Source organism: Antechinus flavipes, chromosome 3, assembly GCF_016432865.1.
Source record: "Antechinus flavipes isolate AdamAnt ecotype Samford, QLD, Australia chromosome 3, AdamAnt_v2, whole genome shotgun sequence".
Classification (NCBI taxonomy): domain Eukaryota; kingdom Metazoa; phylum Chordata; class Mammalia; order Dasyuromorphia; family Dasyuridae; genus Antechinus; species Antechinus flavipes.
In genome coordinates this window covers 288975705-289000297 of record NC_067400.1, presented here as the reverse complement: position 1 = coordinate 289000297, position 24593 = coordinate 288975705, and the positions used below count along the sequence as shown (strand labels likewise).

General features: G+C 35.5%; 1 pseudogene; it reads right to left on the bottom strand.

The window, feature by feature from the left end:
• The window catches only part of LOC127557174 (signal recognition particle 54 kDa protein-like), a 163257-nt pseudogene extending 142497 nt beyond the window's left edge, over positions 1 to 20760 (bottom strand).
• Between the last annotated feature and the right edge of the window lie 3833 nt (positions 20761 to 24593).

The following is a 24593-nucleotide window of genomic DNA, read 5'->3' as shown; positions in this document are numbered from 1 at the left end:
TTACTATGTTTCTTTCACTCAGTGATGCTTTTTTATAATACTTTGTGGTTTGCAAAACATTTAATATACATTAATTTATTTGAGAATTCATACATCAGTTATTATGAGCCAAATTTTACCAATTAGGAAACAAATTCCAAAAGAATCACACAGTCAATGAGAAAGAAGAGAGATTTGAACTAAGCTATGGCCTGATTCCAAATGTGGTGCTTTCTTCAACACCATATAAACACACTGACTTTATTATCCATCTCTTTCCCACAATTTCCTTTCCTTTCCCTTTCCTTCCCTCCCTCTTCCCTTATATCTTCCATAAAGTCAATAAAATGAGAATGTCCACAAGTAAGCCTAGAGATTCTTATAGCTGCAATGGCACCTTTTAATTTTATTTATTGTGTTATTATTGCAAATTATACAAACTATATTTATTGTATTATTATTATAAATGATTTTTAATTTTGGGTTGTATCTATCTTTGGTCTTTAGATAATCTGAATTTTAAAATTAAAAGGATTTAAAAGATTGCCTTTAAAGATGAAGAAACATGTTTTCATTTTGCAACTAGAGCAAAAATCTCTTAATTCTCAGTCCAACATCTTCCCATTAAACCATACTGCTCCATCAAAACATAACTTTTGTCCATGTGTCCCTACCTATTTTTCAACACTTCCTTAAATATCTCCATTGACTCTCGGTCCCTCAAGCTAGGGTCATTTATGTTGGGTGTAATATTCAGATGCTCAATCATGTCTGAATCTTTGTGACCCTCTATGGGATTTTCTTGGCAAAGACATTGGAGTTATTTGCCATTTCTTTCTCCAATGAATTAAGGCAAACAGAATTTAATTGCCTTGCACAAGATCACACAGTTAGTTAGTGTCTGAGACTAGATTTGAATTCAGGTCTTTCTGACTCCAGACCCAGTGTTCTATTCCTTGACTGAAACTTGCTGCCTTTTGGGACTACTTTTAGTTTGAAAAATTCATTAATAAGAATTAGTGATAGACTCGTTGTTGAAGGCTTAGCATTTTGACTCTGCATTCCACCTCAGTTAGGGGCATTTTATAGTAATTCTGTAGGGGGACTATTTCTTGTATCAAAAGGCTCACCCAGTCAAGGGCAACATCCTAATCTCTACATGATAGAGCCTGGGGGACAACTGTGAAATTGTTGAAAGACAGACTACCTGAAGTACAAGGAGTTTGGAACTGGGGCCAAGGAGAAATCTGAGCAGAGAAATGCAAGATAGAATCCTGGCTAGAGAAATTACTTCCTATTTAAGGTCATTATTCTTGATAATTGGATGCTAATCTCCATTATTACTGTGCTGCTGGAGAAATGAAAGTGTGTCAGTGTTTTCAATCCCAACTCTTTGTGACCCCATTTTGGGGTTTTCATAGTAAAAGTACTGGAGTGGTTTGCCATTTCCTTTTCCTGATCATTTTACAGATGAGGAAAAAGAGGATTAAGTGATTTACCCAGATTCACACAGCAAGCAAATGTTTGAATTCAGATTTGAATTTAGGAAGATGAGTCTTCTGACTTCAGGATCAGGGCTTTATCCACTGCACCACCCAGCTGCCCCTAAATTGTAGCACCCTGGAGAAAACTCTGGCCACATTCTATAAGTCCTAATGATGGCTCTGAATAAAGACTATTTACACTAGATCAATAGCAAAGGTGTGCTATATCTTCAAAGTTAATTCACATTGGTCAGTAAGTTCTAGCTTCTTCTGTAAAATAGGTATATAAGAGCAGACTCAGATGACAATAGAGTGATAGTTATGGTTTAAATTGATCCTCTTATGACAATACCTGAACTGGGACTCCATATGACTCATATAGTGGTTTACTGAAGTCCATGCCAGGACCCTTCCAAGTATGGGAGAAAGAACAGAAACCAAGGCTTTAACAATCTTCCTGTTTTTAGCTTAAATTCTTAAAAAGAGTGAACAGCTAGGTGGTGCAATGGGTAGAGCACTGGGCTTGGAATCAGGTGCACTCATCTTTCTGAGTTCAAATCTGAGCTCAGACACTTACTGTGTGATCATGAGCAAGTTATTTGCCTCAATTTCCCCATCTGTAAAATGAGCAAGAGAATGAAATATCAACCACTTTAAATCTTTGCAAAGAAAACCCCAACTGGGGTCATAAAGAGTCAGACATGACTGAAATGACTGCATAATAACAACTTAGAAATGTTGATCATTTGAAATCTCAAAAAGAAAAAAGCCATAGGAGATGAACCCACTCAGTTGTCTTAAGAATGCTTTATTATCACAGACTCTGACTAATATTGGAAAACTGAATCCTGCTCCTGGATGGTAGCAAATATCACCATAGCAGACAAGTCACTCCAGCTGTATTATGTATAAAGGGAAAGGGGGGTGGAAATGACATCATAATTTCCTGGGCTAAATTCCCAAAGGCTGATATCTAAAGGGACACAGTATACTCCCACATAGGAACTTTCAAGGGAAGCCCCACAGTGTGAACACAGTCTTCTCCAAATTCCATAGACTCATAGGCTTACCAGAGTCTGATTTGCCTTTTTTTTCTTTAAAAAAATATTTTGCAAATAAAATAATAATAACTAGTATTTTATGGCATTTCAGGGTTTGTAAAGAACTTTATATATACCCTCTCATTTGATATTCATAACAATCATGTGAATTAAACATTGTTATTATCCCCAATAGATATGAGAAAACTGAGAATGAGAGACATTTAGAGATTTATCCAGTCTTAGCCAGTTAGAATTGGATATAAAATTTAAACTGAATTCTTTCTAAGTCCAGCACTTCATCCACTAAGCTACCTAATTCCTCTGTAACAAAAACCGAATAAAATGGGCAATTTAATATATATGTTATATATATATATATATGTATGTATGTATGTATACACACACACACACACACAAACAGAAAAAGATGATTATAACAGAAATGTTTTGGAGTCAATTTGAATCAGCTCTTAAGACATGGTTGTTAAATTTCCAGTGTGAGCATTTATAACTTGGAAATCAACAAATACTGCAAATCAAAGCTTGATTTATTGTCTGGACTCAAAGTGATGGAGAAAAAGGTAATAGTGTAGATTAAACTTAAAAGTGTTTCATGTATACATTTTCCCTTCAGAGAACCAGTTGTTAAGCATTTACTAACACATTGCTAATGGTGCACTAAATTGCAAATCTCTATTATGTTTAGCTTGCTTTTCTTTTTAAATTTATAAGTTCAACATTAGTTGTCAAACCTATCCTACTTCTCTGTGTTTCTTTTTTACCTTCTTTTTGAACTCTGTCTCAAGGCAACCCAAAAGATGAATCTAGATTTTAAAAAGTTACTTTAGGATAAGATTTAGAATTGATTGCCTAGTCAAATCTCCCTATTTTATAGATGAGAAAATTGAGTCCTCAGAGAGATTAAGTGACATACCAAAGTTCAGTTTCAGGGTTTGAGGCCAAGTCCTTGAACTCAAAAAAACAGAGATCTTTCTGCTTATCTGCATTATCTTTTCCAATCTTTATTTAATATACTGCATTATTCTCTTTCTTTTTTCATGACAATAGTGTTTGGGAGGAGACATAACTGTTTGTCCTTTTTATGTACTACTTGGTAATAATTCAAGCTGATTGATAATCTTCTCTGACAGAGGTAAGAGAGAGGAGCATATTGATATCGACTTTCTTTAATGCATGCTAGATAATTGAGAGGTGGAGATCATTCTTACCTTGATTGTTGTCCTGGTAGTTCCTAGATATAGAAGATGAATAAACAAGAGTTTTCAGGTCAGAAGCTTTACTAATTTTATAGGTATTGGAGCCATACTCAAATATTAAAACATACAAGAGAAATAATAAAGGGAGATTATAGGGTTTAGAACTAGAAAGGACTTAAAAGATTACATATAAAGGGGGAATGATAGTTGTGCCAATGTGGAAAAAGCTTTAAAATAAATTTAGTGGACAAACCTCTGAAATCATGATTTAGTGAAGGTCTTTAAAATAAATCTGTATGACAATTTGGAGATCATGAAGAGAAGAATTCTGCTTGGATATAGGTAGAACTACATAATTTGTAAGTTCTTTTTTTTTTCTTTTTCAGAGGCATTTTGGGTTAAATGACTTGCCCAGAGTCACAGTGTCTGAGGCTAGTAAGTGTTGGAAATTAATTCCTTTTCAATGCTGACATGCATTTATTATTTTTAAATTTTTATTATTATCATCATAATTGTTGTATGTATGCCTCAGCCAAATATAACCCAAACAATAGACCTGTCCTTTGCTGAATAAAGTAGAAGAGAAGTGATTGAAAGAAACTCTGACAACACAGGCAACATACTAAACCTTGTAGTCTTTTACATTCCTTCTAAAAAGAGAGGAGTATTTTTCATCATTTTTTCTCATCCCCTGTTTTGGGGATTATTTTCACATACATTATTGTAGTCATGTCTATTGTTCTCTTGGTTCTACTTTCTTTTTTCTGTATCATTTCATAAATATATTCCTATGTTTCTCTGATTGATCATAATTATTTGATATTCATTATATGATAAAACATGATTTCTCCATCCATTTTCCATTTGATGGAATCTGCTTTGTTTCATGTTTTGTTTTATTTTGTTACCACAAAAATGTTGCTATGAATATTTTGTTAGCTTTAAAAAAATTTATGGCAGCTAGGTGGCTCACTGGATAGATTGTCGAGATCTAAAGTTGGGAAAATCTAAGTTCAAATCTGGACTCACAAACTTATTGGTTATGTGTTCCTACGCTTCCTTATCTATAAAACATGAATGATAATAGCATCTATCTCTCAGGATTGTTGTGAGGTTCAAATGAGATAATAATTGTGCCTTGAACATAGTAAATACTATAAAAGTGTTAGTTATTGTTGTTGCTGTAACTTTTGTTTCTGATTCTTTTGATATAGTACAATCAGAATCAGAGAGTATAAGAGTTCAGTGACTCTCTTTAAATACTTTCAATTTTTTAAAAACTTGAACCAATTTATAACTTTATCAAGAATGATTTTACTAAAATAATAAGTTCCACTTTAAAGGGAAAATTTTTGTTTCTGTAAAGCTTTTTGGTATTTTCCTTTTTGATTAACCCCCAATAACAAATGACTTAGGAGTTGATAAATCAGTGGAAACACTTCTTCAGTATGTAGAAGTGTCACAAAATGTCCACTGACATTTCTTAAAAGGGCTTAAATAATACACCCTTCAGTACAGTCTTTTTTTTTTTTTTTTGAGAAGAGGAAACCATTGATTCCAGAACTTTCATTAGTTCTCCATTTCTTGGTGACTCTGTGGCAGGGTGGAGAAACCCTAGGGCTTCAGAAGAGATCCAGCTGGCCTCCTTAAGACCCTGTCAAGGAGAGACATTACAGTAAAGGAAGGGCAAACAACCAGAGAAGGGAGCAGGAAGGAGTCAGGGAGGGAGAAAACCTCTGACTGCCAACCTGAGGTAGGTCCTAGAGGTGAGTCCAGAGGACTGGCTCCTTTTACTTTTGTGCGTACTATTTGGTTTGGCAGAGGCTGGCTTCCTTGTAGGAGAGGAGCCGCTTGTACATTAGTCTTCAAATTGAAAGGATATGAAACTCAAAATAAAAGAAAATTGAGGAGTTCTGACTAACCAAGTTTGATTCCTTTGCCTCTGGGCTTCTCACATCTATTTTTGATCTGGAATGGGAAAATTAAAAATAAAAACAAAAAAAATACTTTGATGGCAGTGACAATGGGGATATTATGGCTACTTTTTGAGTTAAATAAGCTGAAATGGGCTTATGGAAAAAGACAAGCATTGGGAAGTTGTCTGATCTCTCTCCTGTTACTAGCATAGAATTACTTGCTGAGATTCAAGTCAACCAGATTTCAAAATCTTTAAGTGGTGAGGGAAAAAAAGAAATCATTCCAAATTCAATGGAATAGTTTTTAGGAAGGTGGTCCTGCTAGTCAGCTTATTTTAAATTCTCTCCCATTTATAGACCTCAAATGCTTATATAATATAAGCACCACATGCACAAAAGTAAAGTTCTAAAGTTGATTGTTTGGAAAGTTATTCACAAAGAAATTGAATGTTTCATCAATTAGTTTTTTTTTTCAGTAGTGTCATTGAGGTGACCTAGAATTAATACTTCATGAATGTTCTAATGGGTTAATTTTGATAATCTTGAGATAGAATAAGATTGACTCTGGAGTAATCTATTAAATTTCTTTATGAGTGACCATTATGTAGAATCATTATCTACTTTGGCAAAATTTATTTTTAGCACCTTTTCATTCATCTTTCTTTAGGCTCTTTCTTTTTTGTCTTTTCTTCTCTTGTGCCTTGTCCTTGCTATAACCTCTTTTTCCACTTCCAGGGAGAAAGGAGACAATAAAATAGATTAAACCAAAATTTTAGCAACTTATTATGTCACTTGTACCAGAGATATTTGCATTTTAAAAGAAAGTTATAGAAAAAGTGAATTAATTAACTCCCACAGGAATGCATGTATAATGGCAAAATTTCTGATATCATGATACTAGGATTAGAAAGATATTTAGGGTTAAGACTACAAAAGTGGTAATAGAATTTCTTAGGCCCTCTGAACTGAAATCATACTGATTTTCTTATGCCAATATTCTTATCTGTTTATTTTTTGAGTGCTTATTTATTGATAGCCAACTCCCTCTACTCTAGTACACACACACACACACACACACACACACACACACACACACACAGATATACACAGATACAACCCCAAACAAAAATCTTTAATAATTTATGATTTGGAAGATATATTTGAATTATAAGAAGCAGCATAGAGTAGGGTTCTTTAGGTGAAAATAAAACTCTAAGACAATAAACTATAAATCATCATTGTTGATCTATATTTTTATCACTAGGAGTTCCCTAGTGTAGTGTAGGAGTTCCCTCCACAAATGAAATGACAAGTCCAGAAAAAAGTTGTGCTATATAAACAACTCATTTGGTGAATTAAAAATTATTGAAATTGGTCAGTCATTAGCATTTACTTAAACACCTACTATGTATCTGGTACTGGGTACTGGGTAAACACTGTTTATACCAAGCAAGTCATTAAAAATAGTTCCTTCTGGCCACCTCACAGTCTAGGAGGGAGAAGGGAAATCATATATAAATAAGTCTGTAATACCAAAATATATATAGGACAAATTGAACATAATTCCAAGTAGAAAGCATTGCCATTTAGGATGGGTAGGGGTCAGTTTGTACGAAGGAAAGGAGTTCAGCAAAACTTGTAAAAATTAAGAATTTTCTGAGATTCAAAGTAAGTCAGAGAAGCTAGAGGTAAAAATAAACAAGGAAAGGATTTGTGACTTTACTAATATAAGGAACTCCCTCTACCAATGCAGGTCACTATCTCTGCAATATGTAATCTTAGAAAGTTACTTAGAGCACTGAGAATTTAAGTGACTTGTCCAAGGTCACACAATCATATAGATCAGAGGTAGAACAGAGACATAGATCTTTGCTCTGGGTTCAGCTCTCTATGCCCTTATTCTGCAATCTTTCTCACTTTTACCTAAAAAGTTTTAGTGTGATATATATATATAGTTAACAGTCATTTAATCTACAAAATGACACCTGTCTTAAAAGGAAAATGTGACAATGATACAAGAATTACCAAAAAAAAAAAAAAAAGCGATGGATAGAAAAAGTACGAAAGAAAATGTTTTACTAATTTGATATTTCTTCAAAGGAGATGATGTTTCCTTAGCAGAAGTTATAATAACTTAACACTTTAATGTTTATTATTTCCTTTATAACAATTCTATGAGTAAGCAATGCAAACATTATCTATCATTTTACATATGGAGAAACCAAGACTCAGGGAAGTTAAATATCTTGCCCTGTATTACTCAGGGATATTGTTCAATACCAGAGCATAGACACAAACTCTTATCTTCTGACTGTAGGGTCAGAGCTTTTCCTTTCCACTGATACATTATATTCATGCCTTGGTAGACAGGTTCACTAATTATCTTAATAAAAATAATAACTATTGTATTATTCCTTTTACTTTAGTATTTTGAACATCAATATGGGTACACCTTTGCATATACCTTTTCCAAGGACAAATCATGCAACCTTCTACAACTTGGTATATGGTCATTGATAATTACAGGAGTCACCCAATTCATGACTTTATGACCAACCTAGTGCTTGACTAGCCTTTCTGAGTTTTATTAGTCTGATCGATAGGTGACAGACATGTAAGCCATTATTGATCTCATTCTTAAAATTTTTCCAGCTTTATATTATGTGCCAGAGATTGTAATCCACCAGTACAGGCTCCCAAAAAACCACAAGTATCTCTATGATACAATTGTAAATCAGAATGAGATCTTATCCTGTTTTCTCCTAGCATTTGGGTATTGGAATTCCAAGCATGATAGTACTAAGAAGTTAAGAGGGTATTTTGATCTATTATCCTTAACCAAAGACACAGACTCATTTCTATGCTAGCAACCTGAACAATGAAATCAACATGGCATAGTATAAAGAAAAATAATTTTGAAGTTAATGTATCTGGATTCCAATCCTGAAACATTGGGCAAATCACTTAACCCTTTGACTTCAGTTTCCCATCTGTAAAATGAGGGGGATGAACTAGGTGACTTCTGAAGTCCCTTATAGTTCCAAATCTATGACCCCATGACTTAGGCATGGGATAAAATAATACCTTGTCTTACCCCTTTCACACAGCAGGTGTTTCATTATTATAATAGGTCTAGTTCCCAATTTTTATAAATGAGGAAACTGAGGTCTTCTGAGGTTAAGTAGACTTTTTTTCTCTTCAGTTTTTTTGAGAACTATTATTCTGCAATCTAATATCTCCCTTCTAAAAAAAGGTGTTGTTCCCTTTCCTAACATTTCATTAAAGTAGTTAATATCTACCTTTATAACATTCTAAACAATTTTTCTCTTTTTGAACCTCCACAGATTATTTAAAAATCATTATCTTGTTATTCTACACATAGCCAAAATATTGATAGCCCCTCAGGGGCTCTTTTCTTTCCAATTATGTTCCTTTCATCTTTTGATCTTCATCTAAAATGAGACTGAAAGGCATGATCAATAAACATTTATTAAGCCCCTGACTGCAAGCAAAGTCCTATGTCATTAACAGAGAAGAATACAAAGAACATGAAAACAGATCTTTGTCCTTAAGTTTTTGGCTCTGTAGAAAAAATGAAGTGAACTATCTCCATGTAATTACAGTTTGTGTCTGAGAGGAAGCTGCCTTTGTTTTTCCTTCTATTTCAGTGGCTTATGATTTTTTATGATTGCTAAGGAGAAGTACAGCAAAAAAATAAATTTTAAACAAAGCCATCATTCTACCTCTGGAGCTCACACAGTCATAAAACCATGCTCTCAACTTCAACACCAAAACTCATAAACAACCTGAACCATCCAATATAATTCTTTGGCATTCTTTCCAAAGTGATTCCAACTCTCTACAGATGTCCAAGTTTATCACATATTTGTTGAGTTTCTGTACTTTTTTCTGTTTCAGAGAAAAAGTATTAGTTCAAAGGAATAGCCCCTTGATTAGAGGCAGAAAGACTTCCAGAGTTCATCAAGCCTAGTCTTATGCTTCTAAGCAGCCCCAACCACATTTTTTAATAGCTCAATTTCTGATATTAAAATTTTTTCCTCAGCCACATTAACAATGTGAGAGCAGAAGCATTAACTAATAAATGACACACCACTTAACTGAGTCATGGGGAAGATTAGGGACATTCTGAAGTGATTTTCCATATTTCTTTATGTCTGGGACCTCAGATTCAATTGAATATTTAGGACAGGGGTTTGCTTGTGGAATCCTGACATTTGCAAAGTCCCAGATCAGTACAAATTTACGATTTGAAGGAACCACAGAGAACATGTACACAAACTTTTTCATTTTATAGCTGAGAAAATTAGGTGCAGAGGAGGGTACCTGAAGTCCCAGATCTAGGGAAATAGGATTAGAACTTGGGTCTTCCAACTCCTATTCAAAGACCCTTTCTTCCACACCAAACTGTCCTGTCATTCAATGTGGAATATTAGGCAGAATGATAGAATTTCATAGCTAGAAGGGATTCTAGACATCATTGAGCCTAATTTCCTCATTCTTCAGTGTTAAAAGTGCCATTGGCCGTTCCTGGCCATCATGTGGTACCTTCAGGCCATTTCTGATCTTCCAAATTCCTTGGGATGCGTCCAGATCTAGGCTTAAGATTCACTGTGTTCTAAGTGAAACATTCCATTTGGAGAAAACAAAACAAAATTCTCCAAAGTATCACTTATCTATCTCCATGCAGACAGGTGTGTCAATATGCTCTCTATGGGACCATCACTGACTAGCTCTGCTGAGATTCAATAAAGTAAACCTTGTTTATTCAGCACCTCTGAGAATCTGAATGCCCTTTAGAGATCTGGCTCCAGGTTTCTCCCAGGGTCCTTGATGATTTACAGTGAGTCAGCACTGAAGGATTTTGATTTTATTTATTTGAAGTTTTCTCAGGTTCAGGCTGTTTGGCCTGAAGGGAGGGAAGTCTGTTTTGTTTTTTCCCCCAACTACCTACCTTCCAGCCTGCTTTACCCCAGTTGTCCTCCAAGACGCCTGTGGAGGAAGAAAAAACATCAAGACTCTCCCCTCTTCTTGCAAGGACAATTTCTATTAGCTCCTTGAGGATAAATGGCAGAACCATGGCAGCTCTGAGTTTGAGAGCTCTCAGTGCTGAGAATGAGCTAAATAACATCTGTAGGAAGGCAGACAAATATAGCTTTATGAAACAAGTCTATTAGGCACACCAGCCTTGGTCTAGCTCCTTTCCTGTAACCTCTGGCAATAGAGCTAAGGAAGTAGTTGTGTCCTTAATATCTCTCCTGCAGAAATGTTCTGTTGTTGGTATTTTTTCCCGCCAAAATTTGTGAGCATGGAGTAGAAGATTCTCTGAGCCAGGAACAAAGATTGCAACAATAGTTGACTAAATATGTCTGGGGTAGCAGGTAGAACCCTGAATTTAGAGACAGGACCCAGGCTTGAATCCCAGGTCTATTATTTGGTATCAGAGGCAAAAACAAGAACATAAAAGGCCAAACCCACAGATCTTTGCAAATTTTTTTCATTCTTTAATTTGGCACAAGCTACTTCATCAACCCTAGGCTTAATTTAAAAAAAAATTATTATTATTATTATTATTATTTTGGCTAGGCAGTTGAGGTTAAGTGACTTGTTCAGGGTCACACAGCTAGGAAGTGTTAAGTGTCTGAGGTCATATTTGAACTTAGGTTATCCTGACTTTAGAGCCCATGCTTTATATACTGTGACATCTAGCTGCCTCCCTCCTCCCTCCTTCTCCTCCTCCCCTATTCCAGCCCCAGGCTTAATCTTAATAAGATTTCTCATCTTTAAAAGAACAGGGTTGGAGTAGATTGTAAATTCTCAGTTTGGGGTCTTTGAACTTCAAAAATAACATTGATAGGTACTGTATTTTACTTTATGCTTTAAAAAAGGTTATCAACCTGCTAACAGGGTAGATCTAGAACAGAAAAAGGTCTAATGGGATCTCTAAAGTCTCTAAACTCTGGATCTATAATCTTATTTAGCATATATTGTGTGTAGATAAAAGACTCAGATGCTTTCCTCATGGTTTCCTATGTAGTAAAAGGATAAACCATACATGCATACAAAATGAGAGATAATTTTATAAGAATTTTGATCCAGGAATGGAAGTAAAAGATAGAAAGGTTATATAAATACATACATATAATATTACATACACACACACATACATATATACATACACAAAAATATTTTTGTAGTGGCAAAGAATTGGCAGGAAAAAATGGTCCATTTATTGGCGATTGACTGAACAAACTGGTTTATGAATGGAATGAAGATAATCCTTCTTTTTTCAGTCTTCTGCTTCTCCTTGAACAATTTCTTTTGCCTTCTCCCTAACCCCAACCAAATTTACTATCTAATTCTAAAGAACAATTCTGAGGAGGATGATTTTGGATCTGGTTAAAAAAAAAAAAGGGGGGTCAGTTTGGCTAGACTTGAAGTTAAGACCTGAATTGAAATTCTTCTCAGACACTTTTTTTAGCTCAGTGACTGTGGACAAATCACTCAACCTTTCTTGGGTTGATTCCTCATAAAATTAGGATAAGAATAGTATTTGTCTCACAGGGTTATTGTGATGATCAGATGAGTTAATCTATGGACAATGCTTTGTAAATCTTAAAGCCCTTTGACAATTGATAGCTAAGGAAGGATGATGGTCTTTTTGGTAGAAATATCTGAGGGTAGATAAAGCCTTGTAATATTCTTCAGATCATTCCACATAGGTAACCCCATACTTCACAAAAAACAATGGAAATTTCCTAATAAACTTCTTAACCTTTCCTGAATCATTGAATGGTCATTTCCTCAGACAAACTGAGACCTGGAGAAAAACTTAGCTTAAAAAGACCAAGGTCTCCCACTTCATCCAGGACCATCTCCAGTCTTGATCTAACTCTTGCGGTTGGACCCAAATGGCTTCTTAGGAGAAATGAGGCTAGTAATTTTACCTAGCTTTGCCTCAGTTAAAGCCAATTTACTTATATGTCATCACATCACTTTCCTGATATCCCTAAAAAAATAGGGACCCCTCTGAGAAAAAAATAAACACAAACAACCTGCAACTTTTTGGGAACTAATGATTCTGAGATTCTCTGGAATTCTTTCACCATGTATCATTAAAAAGTCCAGAATGTAAAAAAAGTCCTGGTTCTACCACTAATTGTGTTACTTAACACAAGTCACTTTACTTTCTGAACCTGTTTCCTCACATATAGAACAAGAACTTGGACTAGATGATCTTTTCCTACAAAAGCATTCTTTGGTTCTCTGTGACTCCATCATATGTAATTTGCAAATTGTCTAGACCTCTGCTTTCTATTGTGGACTAGCATACTAGACACTGTGTCCTAGGGCAGAATTTCTAAACCTAATTTGGCCTCAGTACACTTTGGAATTTGATATATTGATAGAACCTGTAAATAGTGGACTAGGGGCCTGGAGGTATGGAAAACTCCCAGGAAAAAAAAGCAGGATTGGGGAAATTTTGAAGCCAAATGGATGAAATTGAGGTTGTTTTCATACCAAAAAAAAATTTGCTGTATGTAGTATTTTTGATATGTAATTTCACCTTTAATATTTTGGTGGGAAAACTATCATTAGCAATTTTTTTTCATAAACTTCTTTTTCCTGAACATGGAACAGTCAGATCTCTCAGCCTCATTTGGTTAATGGTGATGGTAGATATGGTTATGAGACTATCATAGACCAAATTGTTATAATGTTTATTTTATTCCTAAAGCCACTTGTACTAGACATTGACTTTTCCTCAACAAACATGTAATTGAAAAATAAACTATTACATATGCAAATTATTAAGAAATAGGATTTCTAAATATACTCATCTCTTTCCTCCCTTCAAAGTAGAAATGAGCGATACAAAATACTCAAATACAGCTTAAATAATTATAAACACCACATAATGAAAATCTTTTGCTTGCAGCTTATTTGATTGAAGCATTTTGCATGGACCCGACTGAGGACTCCAAAACAGGGACTGGACACAGTGGACTTTGGTTTGGAGAGAGAAATGTTTGGAAAGCATTGGAGGCATTTTTGTAACCCTTGGTTAATGAGTCCCAGTTGGTGTAGGCACTTGAACACCACACATTCAGTATAACCAGCAGACCATCAGATTGCTCCTTAGAGAATGCAAAGAAGATGTCAGCAAAATAAACCCCTCATCTCTTCATGGCATCTGTCAACTTCTTTCATTTTAGTTAACAATGAGTCAATCAACACCCTTTCTAAAATGAAGTTTTTTTTAAAAGGATGTGTAAGAAACTTGGATTTTTAAAAAAATCACATATGCAAGTAAAAATATTAAAAGGTCAAATAATTTTATGTGATGAGACTTGGATGCTAGTCAATTTCTTTTAGAAAAAAAGTTAAATATTTCTTTTTAAAAAGAAAAATGTATCTTCTTTCTAACCTTTTCTTTCATCCCTGACAAAGCAAAACCATTAAAATCCCTGTTGTTATTATATTTTAAATTCTCCTAATTCTTCTGACTTCAGTCTTCAGCAGTTCATACAAGTCTCTAAAACCATCTCTTTAATCACTTCTTACAGAACAATGATTGGTATCCTATCATCTTTATTTATCTAACTTATTCAGTCATTCCTCAATTGATTGGCACCTCTCAGTTTCCAGTTCTTTGGAAGAAAATAACTTCTATAAATATTTTTATATTTTTGGGTCTTTTTCATTTTTAATCTTTTTTCAGGTAATTGACCTAATAGTAGTATTAGTAGAATAATAGATTACTAGACTAATTCACAGTTCTATGAATAATGTATTAATATGCCTAATGGGTATAAGATAAAATCTCAGAATTATTTTAATTTGCATTTTTCTAATTACTAGTTATTTAGTGTTATTTTTCATATGTCTATTGATAGCTTGGATTTTTTTCCTCTGAAAATTCTCTATTTTTGGAACAAGACATTTATCAGAGAAATTTACTACAAAAATTTCCTCTCGTTTATCTTCTTTTCTTCTAATTTCACTTCCATTGTTTTGTTTGTGCAAAGCCTTTTTTAATTTATATCATCAAAATTGTTTATTTTACTTCCTGTAATCCCCTCTAACTCTTCTTTTGCTACAAACTCTTCCCCATTTCACCCCTTTCTTCCTTGGCTCTTTGATTTGCTTATGATGTCACTCAGACATATGTCTAAGACATATAAGACATTCGCAGTTTATTTTGGCATATAGTACTAGATTTGTTTTCAGATGGATTTTTGAAGAACTTCTCTGAATGCCTTGTGTTCATGTTAAGTGTGTTCTGCACCATTTCCTGACCCTACCACCACCATCATCATTTGAAGAGGAGCTTCATGATCTGAGAAAAATGACCATAGAACTGAAATAAATAATTTGAGCTCAAATTGTTGCCTTACATAGTTTTCCATTCTGAAATAGCTCAAATTCTTGCCTTACATAATATGACTAACTGTACTTTTTTCCCCCAACTTCTAATCATTATTCTGGTCCCACCTTCTGGGGGTTCAAAGAAAACAAGAACAACTTTAATCTTTGTTCCCATAAAATTCTTAAATACTGCCATCATGTGTCCCCTCTAGTTTGCTCAATGTCTTCTACTACTGATTATACAGTACACTCTCTTGTCTTTTTACACAATTCTGTCCACCTTCATTTGGATATAATCTAATTCATCAGTGTTCTTCTTAAAATGAGGTCCCCAGGACTAACTCAATATGATATTCCATATGTGATTCATTTGGGTGGAAGAGGGAGAGCTATTAAAGTCGCCAACTTCAAAGGATAAGGAAAAAAGCAGTATTATGTTGTGTCACAAACATATTAGATGCATGCATGCATTGGATGCATTAGATGTGTTATAAACAGCAGTAGTAAATATTTTAGCTGTGGATAATTATACAAAGATAATTGTAATACAAAATAATATTGTTAAGGGACCAGGATATACTAGAAAGAACTCTGAAGTGGATCCACAGGTTCTGAGTTCAAATTTCCACTTTGCCAGTTACTATATTTTTGATTGGGGACATTATACTGTACGTCACTAGGTTTTAGTAATCTCATCTTCAAATGATCTCTAAGTATCTCTTAGTTCTATTAGCCTAAGTGTATTCAAGTTTTAAAAATAATTCCTTTGAAAAGTAAGAACAAAACAAATTTTATAAACAATGGTTTAAGTATCAGATGAAGCTACCTATATGGTACAGTGGATAGATTACTGAATCTAAAGTCAGAAAGACATGAGTTCAAATCTACCCTTATTCTATTATTGGCTGAGGGAGGATTTTATGAGCTAAGGAACTAGAGGATTTGGGATTTCCCATCTTCTCATCAATGCCCTGGCAGCATCCATCTAATAGTAATGTCTACATTGGGAGCAGATTGGATCTAGATTCAAGTCTTTACAAAGAATCCAGCATAAAGAAGAGATGCTGAAGGAGAAACTACTACACTCTCCAGAAAAAGAACTTTTAGAATTCAAAGTTATGTTTTGGAGAAGTCCTCCCTAAATTTGAACTCATTTTCCCTGGAACTCTATGTGTTCTCATTGGAGAGTGTGTCATAAATTTTGGTAGGAAATCTTGTGTTCTTACCATGTCACCTTACTGGATAATCCTTTCTAAAAGCTAATTAAGTCTGATGGACTAATTGCTGGCTACAGTGGGAAGCATATCAGTGAAGACTAATGATCCATGATTTTAGAAAAGATACTTCCAACTAGTCCTGGGAAATATAGCACCCACTTTCTGGGGATCCTACCCATCAGTAAGAAATGGAGGAAGGATAATCACCTGAGAATATGTACTACATATGTGTATCTCATACTTGGGAGCATTATCCTGAAAACAGGATTGTCCTCTGAACTTTTTCCTTACAGCTCTAGCTTCATTTTGTGCATAACCTTTCCTTGAAGAAAAATTTTTCTGAAGAATGCAATTGCCATGACCACTATTTGGATGGACTAACTCACCCCTAGGGCATTCTGAAATCACTAAGTAAAATGAGGACTGTTTTTGAATAGCCTGAGTAGGCTATTTTTTTCTTCCAATTGAATTAGGTTCTGATTACTTGATGAAGAACTTCATCTGTATTATATTTGCCCTAAGCAATGCAATTGATACTCTTTGGCCACATCAATGGAGAGCAGACTAGCTTGATACTGTCCCTTAGGTAAATCAGAACCCAAATATCCAATCTGTTTTTGGAAGGAAGGGGCAAACACAACCCTAGGATTTTCATGCAGAGATTTACTCATCACTTAAAAAGCAAAGGAGGACAGGGTGAGCCATGGACCTGTGCCAATGGTAGGCATTTGTAGACCCTGCTGGGCAAGCCTGAAGTCATAAGCCAAGAAGCAGCCATTTCATCCTCATCCAGAACTTCTCATCTGTATTTATGTAACATTCATAATGTGCTTTGTGGAGAAGTCCAAAAATAATTTCACAAAAGCCACACACATCAGCCTCAACTGTTCTGTGTGTTCAGTTAATGGCTTCTGAAAATCAACAGAAAGAGAATTCCTCCTACCAACTATGGACTTTCAGGCATTGCACTCTATGCCATGGGTTTCAGACACAGGGGAGGAATAACCAGTCTAAATGTTGTATTTAAGATATATCACAAGCTCATAAGTGGGAAAGTCTGTCATCTCTTCGCTCCATTTTTCCCCTATCTGGCTAAGTAGTAACAATGCTAAAATTATGTCATTCCTCTGATTAAAACAAAATAAAACAACAAAAAAATCAGTCTCTAAAGCTAACCAACTGCATAAAGTACGCATAGAATACAAACTTGGCATTTAGGGTCTTCCATGATTCAATTCTAAGCTATTTTTAGTAGCAGCTACATAGCACAGTGGGTAGGTAGAGTTTTGGGTCTGGAATCAGAAAGACCTGAGTACAAACCAGGTCACAAACATTACCTATGTATGCCTGAACAAGTCACTTGCTTTAGTTTCCTCAACTGTAAAATGGAGATAATAAACTCCCAGGGTTGTTGTGAAAATCAAATGAGATAATATTTGTAAAGTGCTTGGGATATATTAAGCCCTTTATAAATATTAATTATTATTATTATCATCATTAATTAGTCTTAGTAGTAATGGGTAATTATTGTAGCAGCAGTACACTCTCGATTCAGAGGACTTAAGGTTAAATCCCATTTTTGATATTTATTATACATGTAACCCTAAGTAAGCTACTTGTCTGGTTCTTTGTTTCCTCATCTGTAAAATGGCAGGATTGAACTAAATGTGTGGTCCTTGATAATTAGCTATTTCTAGCTTTGTCCAGGCCAATTTCAAGATGCCACATAAACTTTTGTGTTCTGTCCTTCTCATCCAGTTTGAAACATTGGGTATCTAGTTATTCAGCATTCACTATTTCTAGTGTAGACTTAGGTCCACCATGTTGCTTCTCAGCCATAAGATAAAAGAATCATAGATAAAGAGATGAAAGAAACCTTACCAATCACTGAATTCAACTTTCTCATTTTGCAGAAAGGGGAATTGAAGCAGAGAAACTGAAGTGACTTATCCAGGGTTACACAACTAATTAGCAAGCAAACACAGCTTTTGGGACCAGTCTTCCTGATTCCAAAGTCAATCTCTTCTCTACCACAATAAGGCCCCTCTCTTCTAGCTTCCATTTTTCTGGGTTTTAGTCTGTACTTCCAAGAACTTTAGCTCCTATCTTAGAACCCAGGGTTTCAGATTGGGGAAGAGACACCCTTTCTAGACCTTAATCTAAATGACTTTAACAGATTTATTTGCAAGGACCACAACTGTAGGATATACAGAGCATCTAGGTGTTGTTGGGAAAGGAGGACTCAGGGAGAGATTAAGGACCAGAGAATGAGGTTAAGCCAAATACAATAGGCCAGAATAGATAGAAATTGAGGAGAAACCAAGGAAATGAGAATAAGACAGGAGTCACCAAAGGGGTTCTAGAAAGGACCCTAAAAGCAAATTTAAGTAATACCTAAATGAATCATTTGTGTTCAGTGAGAGAAGATATTAATATAGTACGTGTGTGTTTACTCTTCAAGATATAGTTGGCGAATATATATCCCCTAGCTAATATTTCTCATGTGCTCTTGTGATACTTGCTTTCTTAATTGTTTACATCTATTTTTCCTGCACATTCATCTTCTATTAACTTTAAAGGAAATAAGTATATGAGAATTTTTTTTTAAGTTAGTCTGGCTTGAACTAGTAAAACTGTTGCTGCTTCAACTCTATCAGGAAAAATGTATTGCTTGTAGAATGCTAATGTCCTATACTGCAGAATTATTTTCCATTGAAGGAAGAAATGTTTTGTTGAAAAGGTTACCCTAGGAGATGTTGGTCATCTGCAAATCAATCAAATGGTATATTTGAACAGAGTTCAAAAAATACATTTGCTGTATTCAGAGTACTGTAATTAAGAGTATAGTGGTAAAAATTTAACAAACAGATTCTCCAGGGGGGAAAATGTGTGTACATACACTTTTAAGTTTAATATTAACACTTTCTTAAGTCTGGGAAATCAATAAAACAATAAATCAGGGCCTGATTTGTAGTAACTATTGACTTTTAAAGTATAATCTGCTAAAAGCAGAAATTTAACAACCAGCTCTCAAAAGCTGGTTAGAGCTGGCTCTAGCACATGTCTGATTATACTGGATACTGTGGAAGGACAGAAAAGAAATGAACCCTGCCTTTAGATGGACTGTAGTCAAATTGGAGAGATAAATATAAATGTTGGAATGACTTCAGTATATTGAAAAATATAAATGAATGTGTCACCTGAATACTCCAAATTCCAGAAGCAACAGGAGGCAGGATTGAAGAGTAGATAGTGGAGAGGACTTGGAATTGAGAAGACTTGGATTCAAATTCAACCTGTGGTATTTGTGTACATGATCCTGAGAAAATACTTTCCTTCAGTTGGACTGAATTTCCTCATTGTAAAATGGAGATGATAATATCTACCACTGAAGGTCACTGTGGGAGTCAGGAGAAATAAATGGATTTAAAGGGCCTTGGAGACTTAAAAGTCCTAGACAAGTGTGGAATAGAGGGACTAGGATTGAATATACAGTCCCATTCTTAGTCCAAGGTATGGGTTAAACTCTCACCATGTTTTCCAGAAGCAGGGCCATGGAAACCCTGAATGTGGTGAGATTCACAGATTTGTAGCTGCCAAAACAAACAGAGTGGTAGACAGTCTTTTGCTGCCCTCCCAGCTCCTAAAGAGAGATACCTGATTTTTTCCAACTATTCACTTCTCTCCTTCTCTGTCTCTCTGTGTATCTCTTTTTGTTTCTCTCCGTCTTTTGTCTCTTTCACTGTAACTGTCTCTGTCTCTTGTCTATCTCTCATCTCTGTCTCATCTGTCTCTCCATTTCTATTTCTGTCTCTGATCTGTCTCTGTGTCTCTTTCTGTTTCTCTCTGTCTCTTGCCTAACTCTTCCTTTCTCTCATCTATCTCTCATCTGTCTCTTCCTGTCTGTTTCTGTCTCTCATCTGTCTTTCTGTCTGTCTCTTGTATGTCTCTCTGTCTCTTGTTTCTTGCCTGTCTCTCTATTTCTCTCTGTCTCTTGTCTATTTCTCATCTGCCTCTGTGTCTCTCATCTGTCTCTTGTTTATGTCTCTCGTCTGTCTGTTTGTCTCTGTCTCTAATCTGTTGCTTATTTGTGTCTCTCTATGGCTCTCTCATTTGTCTCTTTCTCTGTCTCTTGTCTATCTCTCACATCTGTCTGTCTCTCTTATCTGTCTCTGTCTCTCTGTGTGTCTCTGTCTCTCTCATTCTGTCTCTGTCTCTGCCTGTGAGCGAGGGTACGCTCGCCCGAACGCTCGCGAGCGTCTTTCTCTCTCCCCAAAGTTAAGTGCCCTATGGACAATTTTGGAGAAAATAAGCATGGGCTCTTGGACTAGCTGTTTGGAAGGCAAATCCTTGCTCCCTCCCTTCCTCTTTCACAGTTTCCTTGCCCCACCTTGGCTTTGCCTCAAGGAACTCTGATGCAGCAGTGGGGCTCTGGATGGCCCCCATACCTTCCAGCGGTTCTGTTGGCTGTCGGGTAGGGAACGTTTACATTCTTTTAAGTAGTTTGGCAAGGCCATCTTTCGCCTCTCTGTTCTGCAGCCTCCCTTTTAATTGACCAGCTGAAGGGAGCATTCAATTTTGCGCCGACAAACCAGCAGATTTAGGCGAGTCCTCCTGGCCTTCCCACCCACTCCTACTTATAATCATCGAGGTGTGGTGGACAATAACAAACAACTATAGCTACACAGTGGTACTGGTTTAAAATCAAATTCCTCTTAGTGGCTAATGGCCCAAAGGTCAGGGAGGTTCGATGAGAAACTTTGTAGGTGTGTGTTTGGGAGGGAGGGGCGGGAAGGCTGCGAAGTATAGTGATCTGTGATCTGAAATGAGAACGAGCTAATTTTAACTCCTCTCTTAGTTTAAATTTCCTTAAACTAGTTTTTACAAGTTAGGATCAGGTGATGAAAGCAGTTGTTAATGACCAATATGGAAAAATCATGACAGCAATTGTCTAAAATCTGGATGTGGATAAAAGGCAGAAGGCACGAAACTCACAAGGAGCCACATTGGTATTGGAAATGCATTGTTCTCTTTGGGAGAAGCTCATTTGGGAAGCAAGAGCAGTAAAGAGAATTAACTTTTTTGTTATGAACTCCTTTGTCAGTCTGGTAAAGCCATGGATTCCTTCTCAGAATAGTTTTTCAATGAATAAAATAAAATGAATGGGATTAGAATGAGACCAATTATATGGAAATATAGTTATCAAAAAAAAAATTAAGTTCATGGATGCCAAGTTAAGAATACTTGTATTAAACTGATTAGGATGATTAAAACATAGGGGAGAAGAAGGAAAGATCAAAACAGATAAAGTCCAGTTTCACACCTGGATTAGATATCACCATTCACATTTGGTTTAAAAGTGTTGTCCTACTTACATGAACTGATGCTACGGGAAATGAGCAGAACCAGGAGATCATTATATACCTCAACAACGATACTGTATGAGGATGTATTCTGATGGAAGCGGATCTCTTTGATAAAGAGAGCCAATTCAGTTTCAATTGATCAAGGATGGACAGAAGCAGCTACACCCAAAGAAAGGACACTGGGAAATAAATATAAACTGCTTGCATTTTTGTTTTTCTTCCCGGGTTATTTATACCTTCTGAATCCAATTCTCCCTGTGCAACAAGAGAACTGTTCGGTTCTGCACACATATATTGTATCTAGGATATACTGTAACCTATTTAACAGGTAAAGGACTGCTTGCCATCTGGGGTGAGGGTGGAGGGAAAAAGGGGAAAAATTGGAACAGAAGTGAGTGCAAGGATAATGTTGTAAAAAATTACTCTGGCATGGATTCTGTCAATAAAAAGTTATTAAAACAAACAAACAAACAAACAAAAATGTTATCCTAGAGAGTGACAGCTGGAGCTTTGGTCTAAAGTGCTGAAATTAAGAAGGCACTGCTACTATCCACAATCAGAGATCTACAGGTAGAAGGAATTTCAGAGATTGTCTAGTCTAAATGTCTTTTTACAGATGAGGAAACTGAAGCAGAGGGAAATTAAATTGTTAAGGAAGTTTCTTTGTCAGGAATGAATAACATTTTTGAAGTGAGACAGCCAAAAAGGCTAAAAAGGTTTAGCACCTGTAGCAAGAATAATTCATTAAATTAGGAGCTCTAGTCTAGGGCTTTCTTAGCCCAGGTGATCCCACCTCAGATGAGTTTTTCTCCAGCCTTACTTTTGTCCTCTGAAAATTCCCCAATGACAGGATCATGTTGTTTCCAGATCTTCTCATACCCTCTTTATACTCTTGAATTTATTTTAGGCTGTTTGCCTTATGTGCAGAAATAGCTAGTTAGGGCCCTGTGTTGTTACAGAGTTCTTCTCTAGATGCCCTGTTATTTCCCTCCAGAACCAAAAGGGAAGATGGGGACCTTGCCTTGTGCTCCATTTTACCATTTCTACCTAGGATAAGATACTAGAAGCTGATGTCTAGTAAAGAGAGTACTTTCACAACCGCTGTCAAAAGGGAGGAAGGTACATGAGCCAAAGCTTTCACATTTAGACAAAAGGTCAGTAGTTTTTTTTTTTTTTTTTAACTTTCCCAGAGAAAGCATAGGTTTCTCAGTGAGAATATAAAGAGCTGATGTGTTACCCTTCTACTTAGTTATTACAGAAAGCACCAAGCTGAAGAAAACCTAACCTGGAAAATTAGTTCATAGCAAAAAACAGATTGGTGCTTTGTGTTTTTCCGCCCTGGAGGGTAAAAAATAATTTCTGGAGTGTCTTGCATTAGTTTGCATATTATTAAATGAGTATTTCCTTAAGAACAATGTGTATTGCTCCACAGCAGATAGGGATAATACTGGTGATGTTACTGCACGGGGGACTCTCAGAAGAGGAAACTCCTTCTGCCAAATCATTTCTGCAACTTAGTCTCAGAGAACTTCCTAGCACAGACAGCTTAAGTAACTTAGGGTCCCATTGGAGTTGAACTCAGGTCTTCTTGGCTCTGAAGCCATATATAGCACTGAGGACTCTCTAATATAAATTAGAAAGAGAATGCACATAATTATTTGTTTGCATACTATCAAGTTGGCATATTCTAAATATCTGTAACTCAGCCCTTACAAGGTCCTATGAAAGATACTTTAATCTTGACATTTAAGATTTGCCTAAATCCACCTCAACTCCAGGACAATTTTTATGAAGATTATTCAGTTTTCTTTAATTATACTTAGAATATGTGATATCTTTTTCTAAACCATTATAATGAAGCTATTTCTGTAGTCAATAAACAGAACCCTTAGGTTTGGCAAAGTGCTTCTGAAAGGTATTAATATCCCTAGCACCTAGCATGGTACCTGGTATATGGGAAGTACTTATTAAATGCTTGTTGACTGATTATTTTACTTTGAACTCAAGGTTCAAATTTTCTACCTGGGTGAGCTTAGGAAAGATATTTAACCACAATGAGTCTCAGTTCTTCATCTGTAAAATGATGGAGCTGGATTAAATGATCTCTGAAATTCAGTGTGATCTTATCAATATTGTTAAGATTATACAAATTCATTTAGTTGGAAAATTGCAATAGAGGAACTACCAGACCAGAGAATTCTGGTCTTTTTTTTTAAACAAAATAATTTGAACTTGGTTATAGTAAGAGACATTTAATTCAATAAACATTTATTAAATACCTACTATGTAGGATGAGGTGATAGGCAGTATTATATGTTGCATAGAGGCCCCACTTTGAAATCTGGAAGATCTGAATGCGCTATTGAACTTCTTAGTTTTCCTAATAACTCTTTAAAATTATTTGTTATCAGTGAAATTAATTTACATACAAGGAATTATATAATATGGTTCAAATCACAGGTCCAGAACAAAAATAAAAACAAAAATAAACAAAACAACCTATGTAGGTTAATATGCCAGGCAACAGATATAACAAAGAAAAAATAAAATAGTACTTGCCCTCAAGAAGCTTACTTTCTACAAAGGTGGTGGCAATGAGAACACACATATGCAGATAAGTAAATATAAAGTGGATGTGAATTTTTCTAGCCCAAGTGCTATTAAGGGTAATAGCTAATAAAAGTAAGCAATCTCTAAATTTCTTACAGAAAACACTTTCTCTCGGGATACTGAAGTCATCTTCAAGCTTCAAGTCCTATCCAGCCTGAAGAAAGGTTAAAATTTCCCATTTTATTTCAACTTATGGATCTATAGTCTCAATTTATTAAAACATTTAAGATTTTCATCTCTTGGATTTCTCAACTTGAATTTTATTGGTTCTGGTATAAAGTCATAGTTCCACATTTCTGACTCAAAAGAAAAAAAAAAATCACAATCCTGCATTCCCCACCTCCCCCAAGAAACCAAAGGAACATTCAGAACCA